We start from the raw sequence: 17,732 nt of genomic DNA on the forward strand, positions 1-17,732 counted from the left end.
GGATCTTAAAATGAATGCGGTTGGGACAAGGGACTGGAGTCCATCCATTCGGAACCTGTCACACGTGTCTACCCCTCAAACCTCAAACAGGCGCGAGTGCACATCTCACGATTCCATGTAGGTTCAGCAGAGTCGGAGACAATGCTAGAAGCAGGTAAAAGGCGAGTGCAGTAGCATCGGGGGCAGAGAGGGCGCCTCACAGAAGAGGAGGTGCAAGTGGTCAGTTAGTGGAGGCAAGCTGCTCAGCATCATTCTGCCTCCTCTATCAGATGCAGAGAGATCTCGCTGCTGATGCAGGGGGAACAGGGCAGAGGAAGAGCCAAGAATATTGCTACCTGCTAAATTCATGTAATATAGCAAAGAATAAGACCTTTTGTTTTTTTAAGATTTTATTTATTCATGAGACACACACACACACAGAGGGACAGAGACACAGGCAGAGGGAGAAGCAGGCTCCCTGCAGGCCCCAGGACTCTGAGATCATGACCTGAGCCAAAGGCAGATGCTCAATCACTGAACCACTCAGGCGTCCCAGAATAAGACCTTCTTTATCACAGTTGTGTGGAGAAATAGGGGCTTGAGGATATAGAAAAGGGGCTCAAAGGCCACCCACCAAACTTCTTAATCGTGGTGGCTTCTCTACTTCTACTCGGTCCTGTGTAGGTGACCTGGTGAGGACATGGGCCCTCTCTGCACCATTAAGGTGTGTACTTAAACCAGCCACAGCATTTTGGAAACATAAGGAAGCACCACTACCAACTCATCGGCACAACACCTTCACTTCTTGCCCTTATACTGCAGAAGGTACCTGCATGGCTCTGCAAGTCCCGTAGATCCTGGGGTGGGGGGTGGGGGGCAGTGATCCCTTAAATTCTGTGGTAGACATCTCCCATATCCTCACACGACCCAGGACTCAAACAGCCCGTGGGTGGCTTTTGCTTGGGCCATTGGCCGTATTAGAAGGTGACTCAATCAGTCAAGGTAATTAATGGTTTAGTCTTAAAACCAAGTGGTTTGGCACCAGGTGTCAGATTCTCACACTTGAGCTGCTGACCTGGCCCTGAGGGGCAAGTGGTAAACCTCTGTGTGCCCGGGGAGTGCAGTGGGGAGTCACCTGTGGGGTGGGGAGTCAGCCGTGGGGCACCACACCCGTTCACATCCCGTCCCTTACTTTCCCTTCTTAGTAATACCTGGCCTGTCTTCGGTATCAGGTCTGTGGGTGTTCAGCTATCCCTACCGCCCGCGGTGAGCTCTGTGTGAGGGGGGCTTGGCTGCTTCCCCGCCCCACCATCCCCTAGCCAGACCTGGCACCTGGGGAGGGCATCCGTTGCAGCATCCGTTGCAGGATTGAAGGACGATCTCACCCACCACCCTGCAGGTTAAGGAGAGCCTCTGATTTACCGCGGCAGGTCAGTGCTTTGTGGAGCGCTGTACATAACAGGGTGAGCGTTTTGGGGGCAGAAAAATGGAGCCCCTGACCCCACTTTAGCGTCCAGGTCAGGAGCGGGGTTCCTGCTCAGGACATCCCAGGGCCCTGTGCCTCCTCCCTGACCTCAGCTTCCTTTAAAGATCTGTCCATCCTTCAAGACCCTGGGGCCTTCAGCGGTGCCTCCTGTGGAAACGTGTCCCACTCCTGGACTAGGCCAGGCTGCCTTCCACCCACAGCAGCCCTGTTTCTTCCAAGTGCCACCTCTGTAAATGTCGAGTAGGTGGTACCATCCTTTGTCCCCCACTGGTGACAGTAGGGCCCCAAAGACAGGGAGTCAAAATTTTGACCATGAGCTTCCCATCACAGGGCCTGGCCCATTGCAAGTGATTGATAAATATTTGTGGAATGAAGGAATGCAAGAGACAACTTGGGGCAGAGATAAGGAATCACGGGGTGAAGGGGACCTTGTGGATGCAGGTGGCTGGGGAAGGCCAGTCTGAGAAGGTGACAGAGATGACTGACGCGAGGTCCACTCAGAGCCAGGCCTTGCTGGAAGCTGATGCCACGGAACCCTGTGGACGCTGGGCACGCTGCAGGTGCCCTTCCAGACTCAAAGCTGTCCCTTCCGATGCTCACCAAGGGATTTGCAGATGCTGCTTTTCACTTCGCCTTCCCCCACACCCCAAGAGGATGGGAACGCCCAGCCCCTCATCCCCCGTGAAGGTGTCAGCTCTCGAGGCTGCCACTCAACACTCCCCTCTCTCTACTGTCCAACTTAAGACCTTCCTGGTGGAACCTGGCTCCAAAGCTCCCCAGTTTCACAGGCTCCATCAGGTCTCAGTACTCAGAAATGAAGAAGTATCCTAACTTCCTCTCCAGGCCCCATCAAAGGGGACAGCTTTTGGGGGGTGGGGTGGATAGAGATCGTAGAGGTTCCCTAGAGGATGCGCAACATGCTGCTGGTCTGCAAGCTTGGTCGGTGCTCTGCAGGGTTGAGTATTCGCCCTGGGGGGCACTGGAAACCAGACCCCACCTCCCCCTGCCCAGCCCTCCTGCTCCCCAGCAGCCTTCAAAGAGGTGCACACACAGACCCCTGGGGTCTCCCCAGACCCCGCCGGGTTTCCTTTCCACAGTTCCTGAACTTTCTCTTCCCCTCGGTCATATGGGAGATCCTCAGATCTGGAGGTGGGTGGTGGAAGAAGGTGGGAGGCAATAAGAGAAAGTGGACTAGAAACTTCTATGGAGGCCTTCCCAAGGTAGGTGCAAGACAGCAGTGCTCCCAGAGGGCTTCTCTCCTGTTCATCCTCAGCCCTCCTCTCACTGATGAGTCTGAGCCGCACATTCCTCTGGGGAGCCTCTGATTGTCCCTTTGTAGAGGAGAAAACTCTCAAGAGGGAAAATGCTCTCCTCCCCTCCCCCCCATCCCTCTTCCTTCTGTGGATGTTTAGAGCAGTAGATCTCCTACCCTTAAATGTATCCCAAACCACAATTCCTTATTCATTTACCTACTCGTATATCCTTTCACGCATCCGCTTCATTGTGCCGTAAATGAGCACCTGCTTGGCACCCACATGCCAAGGACACCAAAGGGCAGAGAATCTCAAAGTTTTGGTCTAAGGACCTCTTTATGTTTTTGTTTGTTTTAAGATCTATTTCTTTATTTCTTTATTTGAGGAGGGATGTGGGAAGTGGAGAGGGAGAGAGACAATCCCTAAGCAGACTCCCCCGCTGTGTGCGGAGCCCTACCCGGCACTGATCCCAGGGCCCCCAAGATCATGACCTGAGCCGAAATCAAGAGTCAGACATTGACCTGACTGAGCCATCCAGGCACCCTGGACCTCTTTACACTTTTAAAAATGACTGAAATTCTCAAAAGGCCTTTGATCACGTGGGTTATCAATATTTACTGTATTTGGAATTACTGAGACATTTAAAAAGATTTATTTCGAGGGCACTTGGGTGGCTCAGTAGGTTAAACATCGGACCCCCCCTTTTTTTATAGATTTATTTGTTCATGAGAGGCACAGAGAGAGGCAGAGACATAGGCAGAGGGAGAAGCAGACTCCCTGAGGGGAACCTGATGTGGGACTAAATCCTAGGACCCTGGGATCATGTCCTGAGCCAAAGGCAGATGCTCAACCACTGAGCCACCCAGGTGTCCCAGTATCGGACTCTTGATCACAGCTCAGGTCTTGATCTCAAGGTCATGGGTTCAAGCCCCGCATTTGGCTCTGCGCTGGGCATGAAGCCTACTTAAAAAAAATTTTTTTTTGAAAGTCACAATGAACCCATTCCATATTAACCTAAAAATATCTTACAGAAAAAAATAGCCATTTTCCCCAAACTTAAAAAAAAAACAAAAAAAAAACTCGTGAGAATAGTGGTATCGTTTTTTCTACATTCTGCAACTCCCTTTAATGTCTGGCTTAATAGAAGGCAATTGGGATCTCACATCTGCCTCTGCTTTCAGCCTGTGGTGATATCACACATCATGTAGCCTCTGGAAAATTCTTCCACACAGAGTGAGAGAGGCAAATGACATGTTACAAAATAGTTGTGACCTCATGACCCTCTGAGAAGAACTCATGTGCTGCGGGGACAGGTTCCAGGGAGCTTCCAGGCTGGTGAAGGGCAGGGCGGGAGCGTCAGAGGGGCTGGGGGTCACCAACCAGCCTCAGGGACCCTGTAGCCGGTGGAGCCTCCTCCTCAGCCTCCTCTGACTTCTCCTCCCCTCATTTTCTTCCCTGAATTTCCTCTTCCTTTTCCTCTGTGTGGCTGCAGAGTCTTCCCTGGAGGCTCAGCGTCTCAGCTAAGCTCAGACTTTTCAGAACCTGAAGCCTGTAGCTCCGGTTTTCACTTGGTGTGTGGCCTTGGGCAAGTTATGTAGCCTCTCTGAGCCTCATCTACCCCCTCTTAGTGGTGAGAGAACCAAGATCTGACTCATGGGAGCAGTGCAGAGTCAAAGAGATTTCACAGTTAACCGTATGTATGATGTGGCTTCTCCCTAGATGCAGGGAATGCACAAACAAATTCTTTGGCCCTCAAGGATTTTACATTTTAGAGAAAAGGTGAGTTTTCATTCATAAAACAGATACTCACTGAGCACCTCCTATATGCCTGGTGCTGGGTAACATCTGTAAGCACCGGAGTTCATATTATGAAATTCTAAGTGGCAGTTTAAAAATGAGGTATTAGAACATGGGTAGAGCTTCATGGGGAGCCTGGGTGGCTCAGTCAGTTAAGTGTCCGACTCTTGATTTTGGCTCAGGTCATGATCTCAGGATCATGTGGTCAAGCCCCTGTCAAAGCTCCATGCTGAGCCTGGAACCTGCCTAAGATTCTCCCTCTGTACCTCCTCCTCCAACCCCCAAATCCTGCGTGTGTGTGCTTTCCTTCTCTCTTAAAAAAAAAAAAAAAAAAAAAAAAGATTTTAGGGGCACCTGGGTGGCTCAGTTGGTTAAGCATCCAATTCCTGATTTCAGCTCAGGTCTTGATCTCAGGGTCATGAGTTAAATAAATAGAGCTTTAAGATATCTTTCTTTCTTTCTTTCTTTCTTTCTTTCTTTCTTTCTTTCTTTCTTTCTTTCTTCTTCCTTTCTTCCTTTCTTTCTTTTTCTTTCTTTCTTTCTCTCCTTCCTTCCTTCCTTCCTTCCTTCCTTCCTTCCTTCCTTCCTTCCTTCCTTCCTTCCTTCCTTCCTTCCTAAAATTAATTTTTAAAAATAATCTCTATACCCAATGTTGGGCTTGAACTCATGACCCTGAGATCAAGGGCTGCACATTCTACTGACTGAGCCAGCCAGGCACCCCCAGAATATGGTTTCTCCATGGGAAAAGCAAGTTGTAGAATGGCAATACATGAATGGGAATATATGATACCATTTATTTATAAAGTATTTAAATACATATTTTTTCTCTTAAATATCTGACGGTTAGATGTTAATTATAAATCTAATTTCCCTTACATAGTTTAAAGCAGCAGTGTGTTTTTTATCTTGTATATCTAAACATCAATTACAAATATAATTAAAGACCTCAAATAATTTAAGATAGATTAGAGGTGCCTGGCTGGCTCAGTCTGCAGAACATGCAACTCTTGATCTCAAGGCTGGGGGTTGTGGGTTCAAGCCCCATGTTGGGCATAGTGCTTACTTAAAGTAAAAAAAGAAAACAATAATTTTAAATAGACTTACAAATTATATTATTTAAAATGTTATTACAAAAGTCATCACTGTACTTACAATTAAGCCTTTTCATCAGTTACATAGGGGCCAACTCACTTCCTTGTGATTTTCTTTTTTTTTTTTTAATTTCTTTTTTATTGGTGTTCAATTTACCAACATACAGAATAACCCCCAGTGCCCGTCACCCAATCACTCCCACCCCCCGCCCTCCTCCCCTTCCACCACCCCTAGTTCGTTTCCCAGAGTTAGCAGTCTTTACGTTCTGTCTCCCTTTCTGATATTTCCCACACATTTCTTCTCCCTTCCCTTATATTCCCTTTCACTATTATTTATATTCCCCAAATGAATGAGAACATATAATGTTTGTCCTTCTCCGACTGACTTACTTCACTCAGCATAATACTCTCCAGTCCTTGTGATTTTCATACTTGATTTAATTATTTTCTTCCTAGAGGTCCGTTACATTATTGTTTTCACTTTTTAAAAATTGAGTAAAATTCAATAAAGTGCGACATCTTAAGTGTGCAGCTCAATCAACATTCACAAACATGCTCCTGTAGCCAATACGAAGCCCTAGGACATTCTATTACCTCTCAAGGTCCCCTCCTGCCCTTTCCTGTCCATTCACCCCACTGATCACAGTCACTGCTATTCCAACTTCTCCGACCATTGATTAGTTCCTTTGTTCTTGAACATTAACCCCCACAGGATATACTTTTGTGTCTGGCTTCTGCGTTGATGTTCTGTGAGATTCGTGTCGACTCCGCATCTCGTGGTGGGTCATGCGTCTGTGCGGTGCAGAACTCTAATGTATACTTATACCTCCATGTATTTATTCACCCCACTGTTAGCAGACATTTGGGTTATTTTCAGTTTGGGGTTATTATAACCAAAGCTGCTCAGAGCATTCTTGTGCACCTGTTTTTATGGACATACATTTTCATTTCTCTTCAGCAAATGCCCAGGTGTGGAATTGCTGGGTCTTAAAAGGCCTAACGACTTTCTTTCCTTCTTTCTTTCTTTCTTTCTTTCTTTCTTTCTTTCTTTCTTTCTTTCTTTCTTTCTTTCGTTACGTTGTCTCTCTTGCTTCTACATGGCTCTCTTTCGTTCGTCTTTCTTTCTTGGCTGTCTTTCTTTCGTTCTTTCTTTCTTTCTTTCTTTTTCGTCTTTTCTTTCTTTCTATTTCCTTGGTCCTTTCTCTTCTTCCTTCCTTCCTTCCTTCCTTCCTTCCTTCCTTCCTTTTCCTTCTTTTCTTATAATAGTGGGTTTTTTTTTAATTTTATTTTTAAGTAATCCCTATACCCTATATGGGGCTCAAACTCACAACTCCAAGATCAAGAGTTGCACATTCTACTGGCTGAGCCGGCCACGTGCCCCTGACTCCTTATTTCCTATGGGTTGTCAGACCTGCAGGTAAATGCTGAGACCAAGGCTACATTCACGCTGAATATCAGTTACCTCTTGAGAGTCAGAGGAGAAGGAGTGAGAGACCTGGAACTGGGAATGGTGATCCAATGGGACTAGGGTCCTGCCTGTCGTATCTCACATTTTTTTAAAAAACAAATTAGGAGTTTTATTTTTTATTTTTAAAGATTTTATTTATGTATTCATGAGAGACACACAGAGTGAGAGACAGAGACACAGGCAGAGGGAGAAGCATGCTCCATGCAAGGAGCCTGATGTGGGACTCCATCCCAGGACTCCAGGACCACGCCCTGGGCTGAAGGCAGGTACTAAACCGCTGAGCCATCCAGGGATCCCCTCTCACATTTTTTTAGAAGACAAATACACTCATGTATTACCAGGAGATGGAATTTGAACAATAATTCAGATGCCTAACACAGCATCATGATCACAGAGAGATCAAGACCACAACCAGCCCTCACAGGGCTGATGAAGCAGCTCATACCGAAGCTGCCTTCTTGCTGTAACCAACTGGAAACTGGACAAAGTATACGAACCAACTTTTTTTCAGACAGTGGACAACCAGCATCCCAGACTGTGGTCCCTGAATGGGAAGCAGTGATGTGCATGTTCCATGACCATCGAGCTTTCCACCCAGAGGCACCTTCTGGCTCACCACACAAGACAGGCAAAGCCCAATAAGGCACTTCAGAGGAGCAGAAGGGGAGGCAAGCCTGTTCCCTGGGTGTATGATGTCTACAACTGCATGAGGTCCCAAGCCTAGAAGCACCTCGTGCTTGGATTGATACGCTGCTATCGTTATCTTGAAAAATCTTACCTTTTGAACAGGGCCTGGATTTTCATTTTGCACCAGACCTGGAAAATTCTGTAGACAGTCTGGGGAGGCCGAGATTGGAGTCAGGGAGGCGGAGTTGTTTAGAATGTGAAGAACTGGAGAGGAGGGAGCAACTCTGAGAATGTGAAGAACTGGAGAGGAGGGAGCAACTCTGAGAACTCTAGAAATCTCAGGGACCACCCCCCACCCCGAGTCTTTGCTGGGATGTCCCGATGGTGATTTGGTTGTGTCAACTTGACCTGGGCGCTCGTGCCAGACATTTGGTCAAACGTCTTTCTGGGTGGGTGTGTGAGGGTGTTTCTGGGTGAGATCAGCATTTGAATGGGTAGACCGAGTAAAGGAGATGGCTCTCCACAATAGGGAGGCCCTCAAGCAATCAAATGAAGGCCTGATGGAACAAAGAGGCTGGGTAGGAGGAGACTCTTTGCTCTCCTGCTGCGCTGGACTACAGCTGATCTTTTCCAGCCTTTGGACTAGAACTGAAACATTGATTCTTCTTGGATTTTGAGCCTGCTGGCTCTTGGGCTGGAACTTACACTATTGGCTCTCCTGAGGTCTCCAGCTTGCTGATCGCAGCTCTTGGGGCTTGTCAGCTTCCATAATTGCATGAACTAATTATCTTTAAAATATGTATATATCTCCTGGGGGCGCCTAGTTGGCTCAGTCAGAAGAGCTTGGGACTCTTGATCTCAGGATTATGAGTTTGAGTCTCACATTGGATAGAGAAATTACTTAAAAAAATATATATATGTGTGTGTACACACACATAAAACATATATAACTGTACATAACCATACATGCAACTATATGTAAAACTATATATGTAACTGCTCTATATAACTGTATACATAAGTATACACATAAATATATAACCCAGCAATACCAGTCCTAGGCACTTAAGCACAGAAAGGAAAATGTACGTGCATGCAAAGACTTGCACATGAATGTATAAAGCGGCTCTGTTTGCAACAGCCCTGCAGCAGACCAAGTGTTTATATCCCTCCCAATTCATACATGGAAACCCAGTCTTCACTGTGTTATATAGTAGGAGGTGGGGACTTTGGGAGGAGAGGAGGTCATGAGAGTGGAACCCTCATGAATGAATGGCCCCAGAGAAAGAAGCCCCAGAGAGCTCCCCTTCCGCCCTGAGAGGACACAGGGAGAACATAGCCAACCGTGATCCAGTGAGCAGGCCCTCAATAGATAACTGAATCTTCAGGAACCTTGATCTTGGACTTCCAAGCCTCCAGAGCTACGAGAAAATGACATGTTAGTGGGAAATATCAGAGAGGGAGACAGAACATGAGAGACTCCTAACTCTGGGAAACGAACAAGGGGTAGTGGAAAGGGAGGTGGGCAGGGGGTTGGGGTAATTGGGTGATGGGCACCGAGTGGGGCACTTGATGGGATGAGCACTGGGTGATATGCTATATGTTGGCAAATTGAACTCCAATAAAAAAAAATAATTAAAAAAAAAAAAAGAAAGAAAGTGACATGTGTCATTTATGAGCCATCCAGGCTATGGTATTTTGTTATAGTAGCCTGAGCCGATGAAGACATGTCCCAAACTGGAAATGACCACATGTCAGTCAACAAACAGGCAAAAGAATAAATAAATTGTGGCATAGGCATAACAGAATATTATTTAGCATTTCAAAGGAAAGAACCACCGGTGCACCAATAGCATAGATAAACCCACAAACATACGTTGAGCAAAGAAGCTGGCAGTAAAGTGAATGGGCTTGCAGACATTTTATTGCTATGACACTTGAGAGCAGTTTAAAATAATCTATAGTGATGGAAGCAGATTGACAGTCACCTGGGATTGGAGATGGGGGGGCACTGACTACAGAGGGGCAGGAGGGGACTGTTTGGGGTGATGGAAATATTCTTCTCGTAAAAAAATTTTCATTTTTTTGAAAGAGTGAGAGGGAGAAAGCAAAAGCAGGGGGAGGGGCAGAGGGAGAGAGAGAAGCAGACCTCCCCTCCATCACTGAGTGGGGAGCCCATGTGGGGTTCCACCCCAGGACTGCAGGATCGTGACCAGAGCTGGAGGCAGATGCTCAACCGACTGAGCCACCCAGGCACCCTGTGATGGAAATATTCTAGATCTTGATTTTCAAAACTCATCAAAGTATACACTTAATAGGTGCATTTCATGGTACGCAATTGGACCTCAATAAAGTTGACTTTAAGAAAAGAAAGAAAAAAAAATATATATATTGCAAGAGCTAATTGTGATTCCCACCCCTATGAAGTATACCTAAGAGGAAAGAGGGACAGCTCAGGCAACCCGTACTTGCCAGAGCTGGCTTCAGCCTCACCTATGGCCAGGAGCCTCAGTGCTGCCTCCTCCCACGGGAGAAGCCACAGGCCAGAGCTGCAGGTGAGTCACAAACACTCTGTCATTCTGTCGTCTTCTGGATCACCCATCTGGATATTGATGAACAAATCTAAGGAACTCAGAATTTCTCAACCTCCCTCAATACAGTTGACACTTTGGACCAGGGAACTCTGTCCTGGGGGGCTGTGCTGTGCACATTGGATGTTTAGCAGCATGCCTGGCTTCTGGCCACGAGGTGCCAGGAGTACCTTCTCCTGAGCTGTGACAACCAAGGATATTGCCAGACATTGCCAAATGTCCCGAGGGGACAAAATCACCCTGTTGAGAGCTCCTTCTTTAACCAAGAGCTCTGGTGGTCTCTTTTTTCATCTAGACCTAAAAGAGACCTAATCTCAGTCTTGTGTGAAGATAGATCTTTATACATTCTGAGTATCTCCACTCAAAATTGAAGCAAGATGTGTGTGCCAGAGGGGTGGGGAGGAACATGACACATTGTGAGACTATTGGAAGACTTGAATCAAGGAGACAAGGCAGATATGGAAACAAGGGCAAAAGGTACAATCATCAAAACCGAGTCTGGCATGGACATAGGAACAGACCATTAAAGGGAACAGATTAAGGAGCAGAAAAATCCAGATGTATATTGAGGTCAACTTATGTGATTAAAAGCGGCATTTCAGTCGGCCCCATCAGCCCTGCAAAGGCAATTGGCTATCATCTCTCCTTTGGAAAAAATAAAAACTATGTCTGCGTCCCTTAGACCATCAATATGAGCCCCTTCCAACTCCCTCCTCTGGCGTCATACCAGCTGCATCAGAGACGTAAGCATTAACTGCGATTTATGGAAGTAGTTGAACAAAGATAGGAGAGGGCACCTGGCTGGCTCAGTCGGTGGAGCATGTGACTCTTGGTCTGGGGGTTGAGAGTTCGAGCCCCACATTGGAGGTAGAGTTGGCTTAAAAAAAAGACTTAAAAAAAAAAAAAGACTTTAAAGAAAAAAATGTCAGAGAAAAGATACCTAGATAGAAAAATGGGTAAGTAGCACTAATGGTTTGCAAATGACCAACAAATAGTTGAAAAGATCCAAATCTAGATGTACCGTTTCCCTTGGGACCACCTGATTGGCCCAGATGCAGGGTTGGTAAGATAACCTCTCCCCACATCGTGATTACAGGGAAATTGGCACTTTTTCTACCCTGCTGATGGAGGGTGTAAAGGGGACAGGAGATGGTGCTGCCAGCTACCCTAGGTTCGGATGCCCCAGCACCTCTGCGAGGGTACACCTGTGTTTCTGCAGGCCCCAGAAAGTATCCCAGCCCTCACCCTGGGGGCCCCCAGGCCCTAAACAGCCTGTGGCCGAGTTCTCTCTGTGCTACAGGCCATTTCAAAAGGCAACTTGACTCGGCTTGTTAGGCTGTATGTTTAGTTGTCCACAGGTCAGCGCCTTGTGTCTTTTTTATCCCTCTCTGTCACCTGCCTGGTCCCGAATGCGTTGCTCAATCACTATATTCCCGCGTTCCTGCAAGCCCCAAATGGAAAGTAATAGTTCCCACCTCAAGGAGTTCTGCGAGGATTAAATGAGAGAACATATGCAGAGGGCTTACAACAGTGAGGCACACATGGTGTCAATACATGTCAGCCAGTAGGCATATGAAAAAAGCCAAATAAAAGCAAAAAAAAACCAAAACAAAACACAAAAAAAACAAAAACAAAACAAAACAAAAAGCGCCTAAGGAAGAAGCTCTTATAGACATTAGGCTTCTATATTTGGGATTGTTTTAGCTCTTTTTAAATTTTATTTTATTTTACTTTATTTTATTTTATTTTATTTTATTTTATTTTATTTTATTTTATTTTATTTATTTAGAGAGCCGGCAGGGGGAGGGGCCGAGGGAGAGAGAAGCAGACCCCACACTGAGCACCGAGCAGAGCACCGAGCAGAGCACCGAGCTGGCTCAGGGTTCCATCTCACAACTCTGAGATCATGACCCCCGCTGAAATCAAGAACTGGGCCTCAACTGACTGAGCCACCCAGGTGCCCCTGCCAGGGATTGTTTTAACACTTTATAGATATAGTCTCATTTCATCATCAGTTGCCAACCCTACCAGATGGGGTTATCCTCTCTGTTTTGTAGATGGGAGAGCTTCTTGGCTGGAGGTAAGCAGAATTGAAGTACTTGGCTTACGGTAAGCGGAAATGGGATTTGGAGGGAGCTGGGCTCCGACCCCTGTGGTCTTAACCGTGGGCGTAAGCGATGGAGGTGTGGCTCCTTCCAGGAAAGGCAGACACGGCCAGCCTTCCAACATCACACACAAACCTGAACATAATAGGGTGTTCAAGCACTTGGGCCCCCTCTTTTCTTGTATTTAGGATGATGCGGCCTTCGCCTCCCTCTCTGCCACTGCCAGACAAGGCAAGGCAGTGCTTGCAGCCTGAGGCAAAGGAAAAACATGTGCACCTATATATGCTTATAAAATATCCTCCCAGTTGGAAAAAAAATGTATCAAAGCTCTCCAGTCAAAAGGAGGGCTCAGTACAAAGCTCCTACATGCCCAATCTGCCAGCATCCCACTAGACACCTGCTTGGGGACACAGAGAGGCTGGGGACTGGGGACTGCTTGGAAATAACTCTTCCCATTGCACATGAACACAGGGTCCCAAAACAAACCTTCATTTATAATTTTGATATTTTGTTGAGCAAGGATTGACTTGTGTTCTTTTTTTTTTTTTTTTTAATCTTGCATTAAAATATTGTCTTGTGGGGGATCCCTGGGTGGCGCAGCGGTTTAGCGCCTGCCTTTGGCCCAGGGCGCGATCCTGGAGACCCGGGATCGAATCCCACATCAGGCTCCCGGTGCATGGAGCCTGCTTCTCCCTCTGCCTGTGTCTCTGCCTCTCTCTCTCTGTGTGTGACTATTATAAATAAAATAAAATAAAATAAAATAAAATAAAATATTGTCTTGATTACTGAGTTTTTTGGTATCTTGAATTTTGCTCCCATACCCTGGTCATTACCCTCCTGTTACTGACCTTGTAAGTTAACATATGTCCTTCTTTTTGGGGTCACTGGGATTCGAAGGTCCAGGTCCACCTGGTCCAGGTGAGGGGAACCTGTGGTTTCTGACTTGTCTGAAGGACGAGAGTCAAAAAGAAGAAACAGATGACTTTCGTACTTGGATGGGATGGGGCTGAGAAAGACTTGGTTTCTGGAAATCACCCTTTTTGGGGCCTCAGCGTTTTCCTGAATATAATTGCAAATCGGGTTTATAATCTAATCCTTTGGGTGAGGGAAGGAACACAGGAAGAAGCAATCATATCCTTTTTCTAAAAAATATTTGACTTAAGATAAACTTCCTTGCCTCCTTTTGGCCTTTCCTCTGAATCAATATCAATGAGACGATTTTTATAACGTGTACACAGGAACGAAAAACTTGTTCCTTTAAAACAAAACAACATCAAAGTCTAAATGAGTTGTTTTGAGTAGGTAAATTGGTTGTATAAAAGCCAAATTTGTGATAAGACTAAAGAACATCCTTTCAACACAAAAAAAAGTTTATGCATGGTAGACCCCAAAGACGCATAAAGGATTCCAATTTACATGGTTTACATGATTTGGGAACATGCAAATTTGATTCATTATACACAGTTTCAGAGTCTCACATAGGAACAAGGGAGGAAATGATTTTCACACTTGTTTTCCTGGGAATCATTTATGCCAGTGGGTCTCAGACTTCAGCATGTATCAGAATGACGAGGCGGATTTATCACCACACAAGTTGCTACCTCTACCCCTGGAGCTCCAGATTCAGTGATCTGTCTGGGGTGCCCCTTTGGAATTGGGAATTTCAGCACAAGCATTGGGGATGCTCCTGGTCCTGGACTTCACTTTGGGAATCACCACTCTATGCTCTGCCCCACATTCTACCTCGTAACAACTTTCCAACTGACAAATAAATGCAATTGGACTTGGTCATAACTGGTCTGCTTATGCTGCAGCAGAACATCTTCCAGCAAAATAAACACTCGTTATTGCCTAATAGGATAAACTAGGGCAGGGTCATGTTCTGAATCTTTTTGAGCATATCTAAGCTTCTTATAAAAAGGAAATGTTGGTACAAGACATTTCTAATTATTAGTCTTGGAGGCTAAAGATTTTGTTCAGGTGAGAAAAAAACATATATACATGTATGGGTCTTTACAATTTTTTGCGTTGGTGTGCCTGGTATTCAAAAGGGTCTGAAACATATTTATTTTATATTATAGAGTGGATCTAAGGATTCCTATCTGTTCTTTCTTTCAGGTTCTGGTTTTAATTTGGTGTTGATTTTTGCTGGCTAGCGTTTCCCTCTGAATCCATGGGTTGCCATGGTGCCATTTTGGCTTTTTAAATGTTGTTGTTGTTTTTGGGCCGAAGGCCCCACTGAAATGAGTTCCTACACGCAGAACTCAGGAGTTTGGGAGCAGGTCCAGGGAAGCCAACGTTTGTGTGCCACGTGAGGGAGGTGCGGGGGGTGTAAGGGGGAGCCGAAGATACTGTAGCTGGGCTTGTGGGATTGAACAGAGTGGGGAACAGCAAAAAGATCCATGTGGCTGCTGAGGAGCGGAGAGCTCTCTAAAAGGGATCCCACTCCAGCCTTTGGAAGACCCTAGCAGAGGGAAGAAGGTGGGGAGGTTGAAACCTTGCCGCGGTGCCAGATTTTCATAATTATGTATTGTGACACTACAAGCTGCTCCAGTTTCTGGAGTCAAACAATACATTGGGACATTAACAGTGGCTATTGTATTTTTGTTTTTAAAGTACGAAGCTAAGACACAATCCCAGCAGCAACACGGAGGACCAGAGACATACAACAACAACATACAAATCTTCCTCTCTGGATTAAATTCTGAAATGAATTCAGGATGTTAATGGTGATTAGTGTGTTCATTAAAAAAAAAAAAAAAAAAAAAAGCAAACAATTAAGGGGTGCCTGGCTAGCTCCAACAGAGGAGCCAGCAACTCTTGATCTTGGGGTCATGAGTTCGAGCCTCTCGGGTGTAGAGATTACTTAAATTAAAACTTAGAAAAAAATTAAAGCAAGACACATTAATGGTAACCCCTCCCCAAGGAAAACAAAACCCCAACCACAAGGAAGTAAAGTCATGTTTCTCTCCACACCCCTCCCCCCAGCACCATTCTATTGCCTGGGTGTGGCCACCCCAAAACTGTATGGCCAGTGGCCTTGTAGCTATTCCTACAGCAGGAACTGAAAAGCACAGCATGTGTTGATCTTAGAAGAGAAGAATATTAATGATTGAAATCCTAGTGGTATCTTCAACCAAGCTGTTTCCCTGTAGTTTTGTATTCTGACTATTTTTGCTCAAAGCGGTGGTGGCTAAGAGTCAGTGTTTAAACTCCTTTACACTAAATCGTGGCTGTGCATATATCACTTTTTGTTTTGAGAAATGTAAAAATGTACATTTCCCCCGTAGATGGTTCTAGCATGAAAATCCCTTGCTGCACTTAAAAAACTGTGCCTTTGAAGATAATTGGAAAGCAGAGAAACTGGAAGAGTTTACCAGTAGGTGGGGTTGAAACCTGCAGTTTTTCTGCCCTTTTTTTCTTCTCTTTTATTTTTCTTTCTTTCTTTCTTTCTTTCTTTCTTTCTTTCTTTCTTTCTTTCTTTCTTTCTTTCTTTCTCTTTCTTTCTTCTTTCTTTCTTTTCTAAAGGCACATGAAAAGGAATCTTAGATAAGTTTTCAACTTACCTCACTGGGGAAAAAAAGGTTTTTGGATTGCCTGGGCAGGTTCCATGTAAAAACTATCAAGGACCCAGAGAAGGAGAGACAACTGCTCCGCATATCAAACTTGTCCTCCTGCTGCTCTGGGTGAGCTCAAGGGGCCCTAGGATGTTCAAACTGAAGATACAGCCAACAAATGGATTTATTTCTGTGTCGACTGTCTTCCCTAAGAGAATTGCATTTTATTGGGCTCTCCACTGTTTTGTTTTCGCTTTTTTGGTTTTGGGGGTTTTGTTTGTTTTCGTGACCAACAGCACTTCACCTCTGTTCTTAAGGCAAATTGCGTGGATACGCAAGGTGCAAGCAAATTTCTCTGGCGCTTGAGAAAGACGCCCCAAATCCACACACTTCCTTCTCCCCCAGGGAATTCACTGGTTCAGTTTTAGCTGGACCTGGAAACCCGGGAGGTGCCTCAAGTCCGATCAAAGAAACGCCGGCTGACAATTCACGAAATGTTAATGCATCTGGCTTTGGAGACCAAACAGATTTAAAATGCCCTTTGCCAGTAAGCTGTGGACTACACTTAAGTGAATTTCGTGATGGAAGCAGCCCTCGTAGGTTCGGCTTGTCACACGCGCCTAAAGATCATGCAAAACGCCAGGGAAGACCCTTTTCAATTGGCGAGTTTACAGTTTCCAAGGGGAGGAGGACAGGGGAGGAGTAACCACGACCTTTCAGGTGTGTCTTCCAATCGCGATAGCCGGTTTTGGCTGTGAATTGAGGCCCCCCCCCCCCCCCGCACTTCCCCCTTCCGTTAATTAAATAAACCTCGGAGCACTTTGCGGCACACGACTCGGCCCTTGGGGATCTCTTCCAGCGTTGCTCCCAGTCTTAAAATCCTCCACTCCCAGAGGTTGAACAGCTGGCGACATGAATTTCCAGCTCCTAAGGGTGAGGAGCGAGGTGTTGGGTGGAGGGCAGACCGGCAGGGAGGAGAGGCTGCGGGAGGATGCCCGCTGGGTAGGGAGCCCGGGGTGCAGGGCGGCTCGGGGCGCTGCCCACTCCTGGCGCCGGAAGCCCAGTCCAGCTCGGCCGGTGCCTGGCCGCAGTGGGCCTCCAGGTCGCCTGGAGGCGATCAGAGAAATGCGTTAAGGCCGCCGGGCTTAGTTGGCCTGGAGGTTTATGGTGTTCCAGAACGCCGAGCCCACAAGGCCTCCGGGAACGCTGGGCTGGAGCCTTAGAGCTCCTGCCTGCACTCGGAGCGGTTAGGCTGCGCTCCGATGGGCCCTGGGACACTGAAGTGACAGGCACTTTGCAGGCAAGCGTGGCCTCTGGAGGGCGGCCGTCCCCCGGGGCAGGAGGGTGGGGAGCGGCGAGAGCCAGGCTTGTCTCTAACAGGTCTCCAAGAGAGCCGCTAGGGAGGTGGCCTTGAATAGCAGGCATGATTGTGGCTTTGAGGTAGTTGGACGACCCAAAATTCACCTTCGCTTGCTGAGAAATGGGGCTGCGGTTGTCAGGTTGGAGGCTACACCCCACGACCTCTGCGCATGGCGAGCGCTCTTCAAACGACTAGACCCGGGACGGAGCTGGACCCGACCTCCCACCCCCACCCGGAGCCTGGCTCCTGCAGGCTCCCCCGGCCCCGCGTCTCTCTGTCCCTTTGTAAAAGCACATTTTGCGGGACGCGCCACAGGCCTGGAGCCCCGCGCGCCCCGAAGTGAGCGGTGAATGGAGTTGGGGTGGACCCTGGGTCAAGCAAGAAGCCTCTGTGCGTGTGCGGCGGCAGCTTCGCACAC

The sequence above is a fragment of the Canis lupus genome, chromosome 24 (genome assembly GCF_011100685.1).
Source record: "Canis lupus familiaris isolate Mischka breed German Shepherd chromosome 24, alternate assembly UU_Cfam_GSD_1.0, whole genome shotgun sequence".
Taxonomy (NCBI): Eukaryota; Metazoa; Chordata; class Mammalia; order Carnivora; family Canidae; genus Canis; species Canis lupus.